Below are 8,531 nucleotides of genomic sequence, written 5' to 3'. Positions count from 1 at the left end.
CTGTCTGCAGGAGGATGGTCAACTGGCTTGGGGACTCTGCGGGAGAAGCCACTGACTGACCCAGCCCTACACCTCCTGCCAATACACCCATCCTCCTGCAGGAGAGGCCCAGGGAGCCCAACCCCAGGCGACACCAAGGCGGTACTCAATGGGACAGCTGAACCCCTCCACATTCAGGGAGAGGGGAGGGGCTTGGCTGTCTCAAGGTGTATGTTCTATGTGTCCAGCTAGCCAATAAATCGGCAGAAGCACAAATGCCCTGGGTCTAATCTTGGCCTTTCTTTGGTGATTAAACTGAGGGGAGCTCCTTGCAGCTGAGGCATTTGAGACTTGATAGCCCCCAATTTGGGTAACAGGGTGAGAGTGCTTTGTCTTGGCTACAGGATGACTGGGGGTTCATGAGCCCATTGATAGCACAGATGGGAAAAAGCAAGCTTATGGGTGGGATGCTGGACTCAGGGGTGAGCAAGCTGCCAGAGACCAGGCCCACTGGAGCTGGAGGCAGCATTGTTGGGGCAGGTGTCCCGAGTGCCTGGTGACATGCCAGCTGCAAAGGGACAGAGACACTACTCGACACTGTCACCCTCAACAACCTGAGGAGTCCCCATAATTTTGAAGGATCTTGGCTCAGATCAAACCAGGATTTGTGACTTTGGTGCAGGAAGGAATTTCAGAAGAAGGCAGTATAAAGCAGAGCTTGAGGTTCTGTTAAAGATAACATGAATGCATGCTGAGACCACAGGGTGAGAAAGAGAGAAAGAAACACACCCAAGGGCTGAGGAAATGGCTCTGCAGTCTAAGAGTGCTTACTGCTATTTCAGAGGACCAGGGTTTAACTCTAGCTCCAGGAGATCTGGTGCCCCCTTCTGGCTGCTGTAGGCCCTGCAGACATGTAGTACACACATGTACACCACACACACACACATACGCGCATGTACACATATCACCTATATATCTATTTTATTTTAGAATTTTTTTTGAGACAGGGTTTCTCTGTATAACAGTCCTGGCTGTCCTGGAACTCACTCTGTAGACCAGGCTGGCCTTGAACTCACTGAGATCGGCCGGTCTCTGCCTCCTGAGTGCTGGGATTAAAGGTATTCATCAGCACTGCCTGGTTTACATATGTATTTTTTAAAATAAAGAACTAAATGGCACCCAAAAGCATGGGTGTGATTATGGGCTTCCAAGGATATGGCACAGGAAGTGAGATGCCCCAAAGTGTGGTATGAGCAATCTCAGAAAGAGTAGCATTAATTCATTCTTAGAGTGAGAACCGTGCAGCTAGGCAGGAATGAGAAGCCCCTGGCAGAGCAGGCTTCTCAGTGAGTTCTACACGCTGTGAGCTCATCTCCGAAGCAGACACCTGCAAACTAGTGGGAGGCTTCCAAATTAACTCTGTACAGACAGTAACCCCCAGACGGGACCCAATGCCTGTAAAATCATCCCCAAAGCTCTGCATTTCACCCAGAAGCAGGGAACTTTAAAATGCTCTGACTCGCCAATGAAATCATAATGGCTGGCTGCCATCCGGCTTTCGTCACTTTCCGATTCCGGTTCCTCTTTCCTCCTTGAGACTTCTCAGTCAACCTCCACTCCATCCCCTCCCCAAGTCTGTTTCTCCTACCTCACCCCACACCCATCCAACTCAGTCAAACAGGAAACTCTGAACTCTAGTTTACAAACCAGCCCAAGCCAATTAGGATGGAAAATAGAGACAGGAGGCCTGGCTAGCTACACACCTTCAAGTTGTTCTCCTGTGGGAAGCTGCTTTCCAATCCAGCAAAGTTTTCCTTACTTTTGTACTGTTCTTGTTCATCTGGGGATCCACAGACCTGGGAGCCACTGGCTTGGGGTGACTTGAGTGGCTGTTGGGCTTCTGGGACCCTTGTTCTCCTGGCCACGCTGATCCAAGCCAGGAAATAGGTTGCTCTGCTCTCAGGGATCACAGAAACATTAGCGTTATCCAGGTACGCCGCTTCCCTTTCCTCTCTCATGATGCCTGAGATTGTGAGGTGTCTGTGGAGAGAGGCCTTGGATGGGGCAGTCAGACAGTAAATTAAAGCAGAGAGCTGGGATTACACAAGTGTGTGGGCTCTCTGATGAAAATCCTAGGTTTAGATTGTAGGTTCATAACTGGGGAAGCAGAAAGGTGAAGGGCTCCTTCATGTCCCCATAATTTTTCCTGTCTTTCTATCCTGCCTCAGAGGTGTGTTCTGCACTACTGGGTCGGGTTAGGCATGTGTGAGGCACCCCCAAACCAAAACAAACTGTAATTTCTTTCAACATTGGGTGTGGCTCCTGGGTTAGGTACATGCTTTCAAATTCTGCTAGAATACTTATGGAGCTCTCCAGCTTATTGAAAGGTGGGGTGATGGCTCCTGGTCAGATACAAAAGGGGGTGAGTACAGGGGATGTATTCACCTGGAAGGCCAGATCCTCCAGCAGAAACTCTAGGAAGCATAGATGGACAAACCCAGGCATTATAAACGAGCCTCTCTTGCCCAAGTGCACAGCTGAGGTGGTTCAGGGTGAGGGGGATGGCTGGGCTGCTCCAGGCACTTGCTGTACATTGCCTGGCAACCTGAGGTGATCACTGCAACCCACACAAAAGTGGGGAGAAGTCACTGCCAAAGTCTTCCTCTGGCCTCCGCCTACATGCCGTGGCAAGTGCCCCACCCACACTGACCCCACTGAATAGTGTGCTTAGGTCTGAATAGTGAGCTCACTGTATGTCAGGCTCAGGTGGGACAGCGCCGTTCCACACTGCCCTTCGGAGACCCAGGTCTTCCAAGTGTGGATTCCAAAGTCACCTTGAACCTGACCCTGAGAAAACAGAAAAGGGAAGAGGGGGAAATATATATATATATGTACACACACATATTATATATATATACATATACATATACATACATACATATATATGTATGTATCAGTGTTGGCAGCTGGGCCCAGCCTTCCATAGCACATGTTAGGATGTCCTCACAGCTTTCAGTCACCTTTTCTGTCATAGCTGTAGCCAAGCAGAACCAGCCCAGCCCAGGCCTGCAGGCTCCAGTCTGCACCACACTCCACTCAGCCACTCCCTATTCGCCTTCTGACCACGGCCCCTGTCAGCATGCACTGTCCTGGAGAGATCCAAGAGTCAAGAGTGGAGCTGGGGAGATGGCTCAGTGGTTAAAGAGCTCAGCACACCTGCGTGAGGACCAGAACTCAGATCCCCAGAACTCAGATTAATGCTGGGTAGGCACAGGCAAGCCTTCTGGGATTCTAGTCTCAGAAGGCAGAGACTGGGGTGTTCCCAGGGCAAGCTGGCTAGCAAGATGAGCCACATTGGCAAACTGTGGGTTTGATTGAGAGACCCTGCCTCAAGGAATAAAGTAGAAGAGTAATTGAGGATGAATTCAGACATTAGCCTTGGGCCTCCACAAGCATGTGTACACATGCAGACAAAAAAGTTCATACATGTACCACAGAGAGAGAGAGAGAGAGAGAGAGAGAGAGAGAGAGAGGAGAAAAGAGGGGGAAATCTGTGGTTTCTTCAGTGTAAAATGCAAAGCATGCTGTGGAATAATCCTTTTGCAAACTGTGAAAATATGTTACTGTCACTGTTAATAAGAGCTGACTGGTCAAGAGCTAGGCAGGAAGACGTTAGGCAGGAGAGCCAGACTGAGAGAACGCTGGGAAGAAGGCGAAGTCTCCAGTCAGATGGAGAAGAAGCAGGATATAGACATGCTGTGCTGAAAAAAAGTGCTGCCACATGGTAGCGCATAGATAAGAAATAAGGGTCAATTTAACTTGAAAGAGCTAGTTAGTAACAAGCCTAAGCTAGGGGCTAAGCATGTATAATTAATAAGAAGTCTCTGTGTGGTTATTTGAGGAGCTGGCGGTCCTGACGAAAACAACCTACAAAAGCAAAACAAATAAATTTAAAGAAAAGGAAGGAAAAAGAGAAGTCTAAGAGTTGAAGACAGAGGCCAGCCTCTGTCTGGGGATGTGGCTCTTTTCCTGTTTACAAGGGAGGAAGTGACCGATGTGCCAATGCACTAGGTTAAGATTTTGTTTGCCACCCTGTGCTTGCTCCCTGCCCTGTGGATGGGGAAGAACCAGGAGGCTCATGTCCACCCACTCATTAGCTGTATATGGAGGACACACTGTTGTGTCCCAGGCAGTAAGTGGCCAGGGCTGTGGCACAGATCATGTGGTTCCAGGATACATGTCCTGGCTTTACCATTCACAAGCTGTATGACCTGGGCAAGTTACTTACCCTCTCTGGACTTTACTTTCCTTAGTAAACTGGAGACAGTGCTGGCATCTGTCTCCAGGGGTGTCTGGGAGCAGCTAAGTAGTCACCATACAGGTGTTCGGCCAAGTGCTGCAACCAAGCAGAGAACTATGAGATGGAAAAGATGCAACTTGAAGTAACTGAAGAACCAGAGGAGGAGGAGGAAGGGGAGGAGGGGGAGGAAAAGGAAGAGGAGGAGGACATGGTGACTTACACTTTTAAATCCAGCACTCAGGAGACAGAAGCAGGCAGGTCTCTGTGATTTCAAATCTAGCCTGCTCACTACATGGTGAGTTACTCACTGTTAGTCACTGCTCAAACAGGCCCCAAGGCCTGTCAGAGTGCCGGAGTGCTTGCCTTGGAGCCTGGTGACCTGGGTTCAATCACCAGAACCCATGTGGTCAAAGCAGTGAATCCACTCCTGAAAACTGTCCTCTGACCACCACACTCATACCCACCAACCCTCCCACACCTTACATAGGACACAAATATATAAATAAACAACAGTTTAACTGGGAATGCATGCTACTCCCCAGTTGCAGAGAAGACAAGCTGCCACACACAGCAACAGAGATTAGCAAGAATGTAGGGCAGCTGTAGTCTCACGGCTGCTAATGAGATGAGATCGTACAGCCATGAAAAACAGCCTATTGCTCCCCAGTCAGGTTGGCAGTGGCCACACCCTGCTCCAGAAATGCAACTCATGGGTCTAACTAGAACAACTCTAAAGCTGTACTCCAGAACACATGAATAAACCCAACAACAGTCATAGTAACTATAAACTTGAACACTCACTGATCTTAGGACAGGTAATTACGTTGCTACATATGCATGGGCTGAAATGGCAGACAGTAATGACCATGGGCCATCCATGCCCCACACAGTCACATGGAGGAATCCCCTTAACATCGTGGAGTTAAAGAAGGAAGTCATAGAGGCATACACAAAGGCAAACCCTAACAATAATGTAAAACCCATTTTAAAAAAAAACAACAACCATGGACTAATAACTGCAAAAGGCCCAGTTGTGCTGAGGGTGGAGAGGTACAGTCAGGGAGGTGACTACAAACATCTAAAGGCTCGGTTTCTTTTGCTATGTGGCGTTTGTCAGGCTATATTTTAATATTCTTTAAGGTTTTCATATGTTTACACATCCTCCTGATGTATGGAATAGTGTGTGATTTTAAGAGACGGTGACTGATAAAGAGAACATGGGATGCATACGTGAGCATACATGAGCAGATCAAGCCTAGCCTGTGGCAGGTATTGGCCCACTGGGAAGCTCACAGAGAGGGCTGCTCGGGTTGGGCTGGCAAGAGGCCAGTTGCCCGAAGCTCCCAGAAGAACAAGATTGTGCTCCAACAATCACACTGCATGCCACAGCCCTGGAAGAGCCTCTGAGTGTGTGGGTGGATGGACAGCTGTGTCAATACTCTTCAACTACCCTAGTGAGGACAAGTGGACTAGAGAGGGGAAGACAGAGGGTGAGTCACACTGGAAGTCTAGTCTAGCCAGTGTTCTTACTTCGGACTCTCTGGCTGTGTTCCAGAGTCCACAAGCCCTTGAAAGGCTCTCTCTCTCTCTTTCTCTCTCTCTTTCTCTCTCTCTTTCTCTCTCTCTCTCTCTCTCACACACACACACACACACACTAAATAAAATGAATCTTTAATTTTTTATTTCTGAAAAAATATTATGTGTTTGTGTGTATGTGTCTTAGGGTTTCTATTGCTGTGATGAAACACCATGACCAAAAGCAAGATGGGGAAGAAAGGGTTTATTTGGCTTACACTTCTATATCTCTCCCTGTTCATGCCTGAAGGAAGTCAGGACAGGAACTTAGGGCTGGGACCTGGAGGCAGGAGCTGATGCAGAGGCCATGGAGGGGTGCTGCTTACTGACCTGCTCACACGGCTTGCTCAGCCTGCTTTCCTTGTAGAACCCAAGACCACCAGCCCAGGGTTGACCCCACACGAAATAGGCTGGGCCCTCCCCCACCAATCACTAAGTTTAAAAATGCCTTATATCTTACAGAGGCATGTTCTCAATTGAGTTTCCCTCCTTTCAGATAACTCTCTGTTGTGTCAAGGTGACGTGAAACTAGCCAGCACAGCGTGCTGCCATGAGTTTGCACCATGTGTGCTGGTGCCCACGGAGGCCAAAAAGTATCAGTTCTCCTGGAGGTGCAGATCTGGAGCAAAATTATTTAGTGCCTTATCCACCAGGCTCTGTCCTGACCCCTTGTGGCTGTCACAGAGACCTTTGGGGATGTAACTGAACAAACCCCCAGCTTCCACCAACTCCATATTCAGAATATCACCACCAGACGGTACCTGAGGCCCCCAGTAGAGCCTCCCTCCCTTCTGCAAACTCATGTTCCCACCAGCGTAGCTGAAAAAAAAATGCCTTGATTTATTAATTTTTCTTTGAGACAGTCTCTCTCTATGTAGCCCAGGCTGGCCTCAAATCAGAGATCCACCCTGTGCCACTGATTCGTGAATTCTTTTTTTGTTCTATTACTGTAAAAACTTCATGAAACTGTTGTTGCACTAGACCATAATATTGAGGGCAACCTGAATGTTTCCAGGCCGTGCCCAATCATATTTGGCTTCAGAATAATCTTATTCCCTTTGAGGTGAGAGCCTTGTTTATGCATCAACAAGGCCTTGGTGTTACATGGTCACTGTAGATCTGGGTTGCCTGAGCAACCGCTGAAGTCTCCCTGCACATTCTTACAGTTGACCCTTTCTTTCCAGCAGGTAAGAGGGTCACCCAGGGCTCAGGATACAGCCAGTAGCCCTGGGATATTCTCTGCACACAGGGCCACATACCAGCCATCAAAATGGCCTGAAAGAGATGAGGATATTTTAAAAGACACTAGTGTCCCTCGGTCGTCAATCGTCCCTATTAGACTATTGAAACAATGGATCGCCCCAACATTGGAATTCCCCTCAGGTATATCATGGTGGGAGAAGGAAAAGGCTAAAACCTAGCACCAGCTGGAGGTTGAATTTCTCTCCCAGGTAGAGACTTGCCACAAATGCTGACAGCTTACCAGACTACCCTTCTGAAGAAACTGGAGCCCAGATAATGACAGGTCAGCAGTGGGCAGGACCATGCCTTGATCATGACGTGCTTAGACATGCAGATTCCTAGCCCTCTACTTAAATGGTAAAGATCTTTTAAACTTTATTTTGATTTATATGTATGTGTGTCTCTGTGAGTCCACAGTGGCCAGAAAAGAGTATGAGATCCCCTGCACTTGGAATCACAGATGGCTGTTGTTCTGATGGAAGCTTCAGCCCAGCCCCTGGCATCCATATATCCAGAGACTCTGGAATGTTCTGATGGAAGTTCCGCCCAAGCCCCCTCCCCTATCACTTTCCAAACCCAGCTACATCTCAGAAAGCCCACCAAATGATGACCCCCTCTCCCAGAGAGGCTCAAGACCACCTCCACAGGGTACTTAAACTGTCCTCCAGAAAACAGACGTGGTTTTCAAGTCTCTCTTTCCTGTCTCCTCTCTGGGGGGGGGGGACTGGAAAATCATCCAGGACCATTCTATCCATTACACGTGAGCTTTTTCTAATTCGGTTTGATTCGGTGTGGTTTGGATTGCAGCATTGGCGGAGAGGCTTATTGGGGTATAGTAACTTTTCAGTCGTCAACCACCACGTAGGTGCTGGGAACTGAACTCAGGTCCTCAACAAGGGCATCAAGCTTTCTTATCCACTGAGCCACCTCTCCAGCCTGGTACTTAACTTTCAGTCTCACTCCAGGACCCTGAAGATGGACTTAAGAAGGTCACTGTATCTCTTTGTCCCTCTTCCCAGTGTGGCCACATTGACTAAATCTCCTTTCTCTGCTCTTTGCTATTTATATGGTTGTTTTAATTGGCTCCTTGAGGCCGGGTGGCTCAGCCTGGCTTCTCACACTATGACCCCAAATTCATTACCAGTAACAGCCCAAAGAAGCCAAGGCCTGGCTCCTTGAGACTGTAGAAGTCAGTATACCTGCCAGGATGGGAAAATGGTGCATAAACAGCCTGCTGCTCCCATTGGGAGAGCAGGACACAGTCCATGGGTGTGAGCATGCTCCATGGCTACTTCTGACTTCTGCAACTACCAGAACTTGTTCATTCCACACCACAGGACCCTTGAGTGACAGCTGAAGGTGCTGAATGGCCCTGCTTCATTAAAGGGGAGCTTGGTGAGGCCTGGAAGTCAGGAAACAGAATCACTGACGAGTT

The 8,531-nt window shown here is 48.5% G+C and overlaps 1 long non-coding RNA gene across 1 annotated transcript in view; it reads right to left on the bottom strand.

Annotated features, from left to right (window-relative positions):
- Positions 1–8,531, bottom strand: part of LOC127213377 (uncharacterized) — a 62,518-nt gene that overhangs the window by 29,667 nt on the left and 24,320 nt on the right. The gene's annotated exons all lie outside the window — the stretch shown is intronic.

This window comes from Phodopus roborovskii, unplaced genomic scaffold (assembly GCF_943737965.1).
Source record: "Phodopus roborovskii unplaced genomic scaffold, PHOROB, whole genome shotgun sequence".
In the NCBI taxonomy this organism is placed as follows: domain Eukaryota; kingdom Metazoa; phylum Chordata; class Mammalia; order Rodentia; family Cricetidae; genus Phodopus; species Phodopus roborovskii.
Note: the sequence above shows the minus strand (reverse complement) of the source record. Positions and strands in the feature narration are given on the sequence as shown.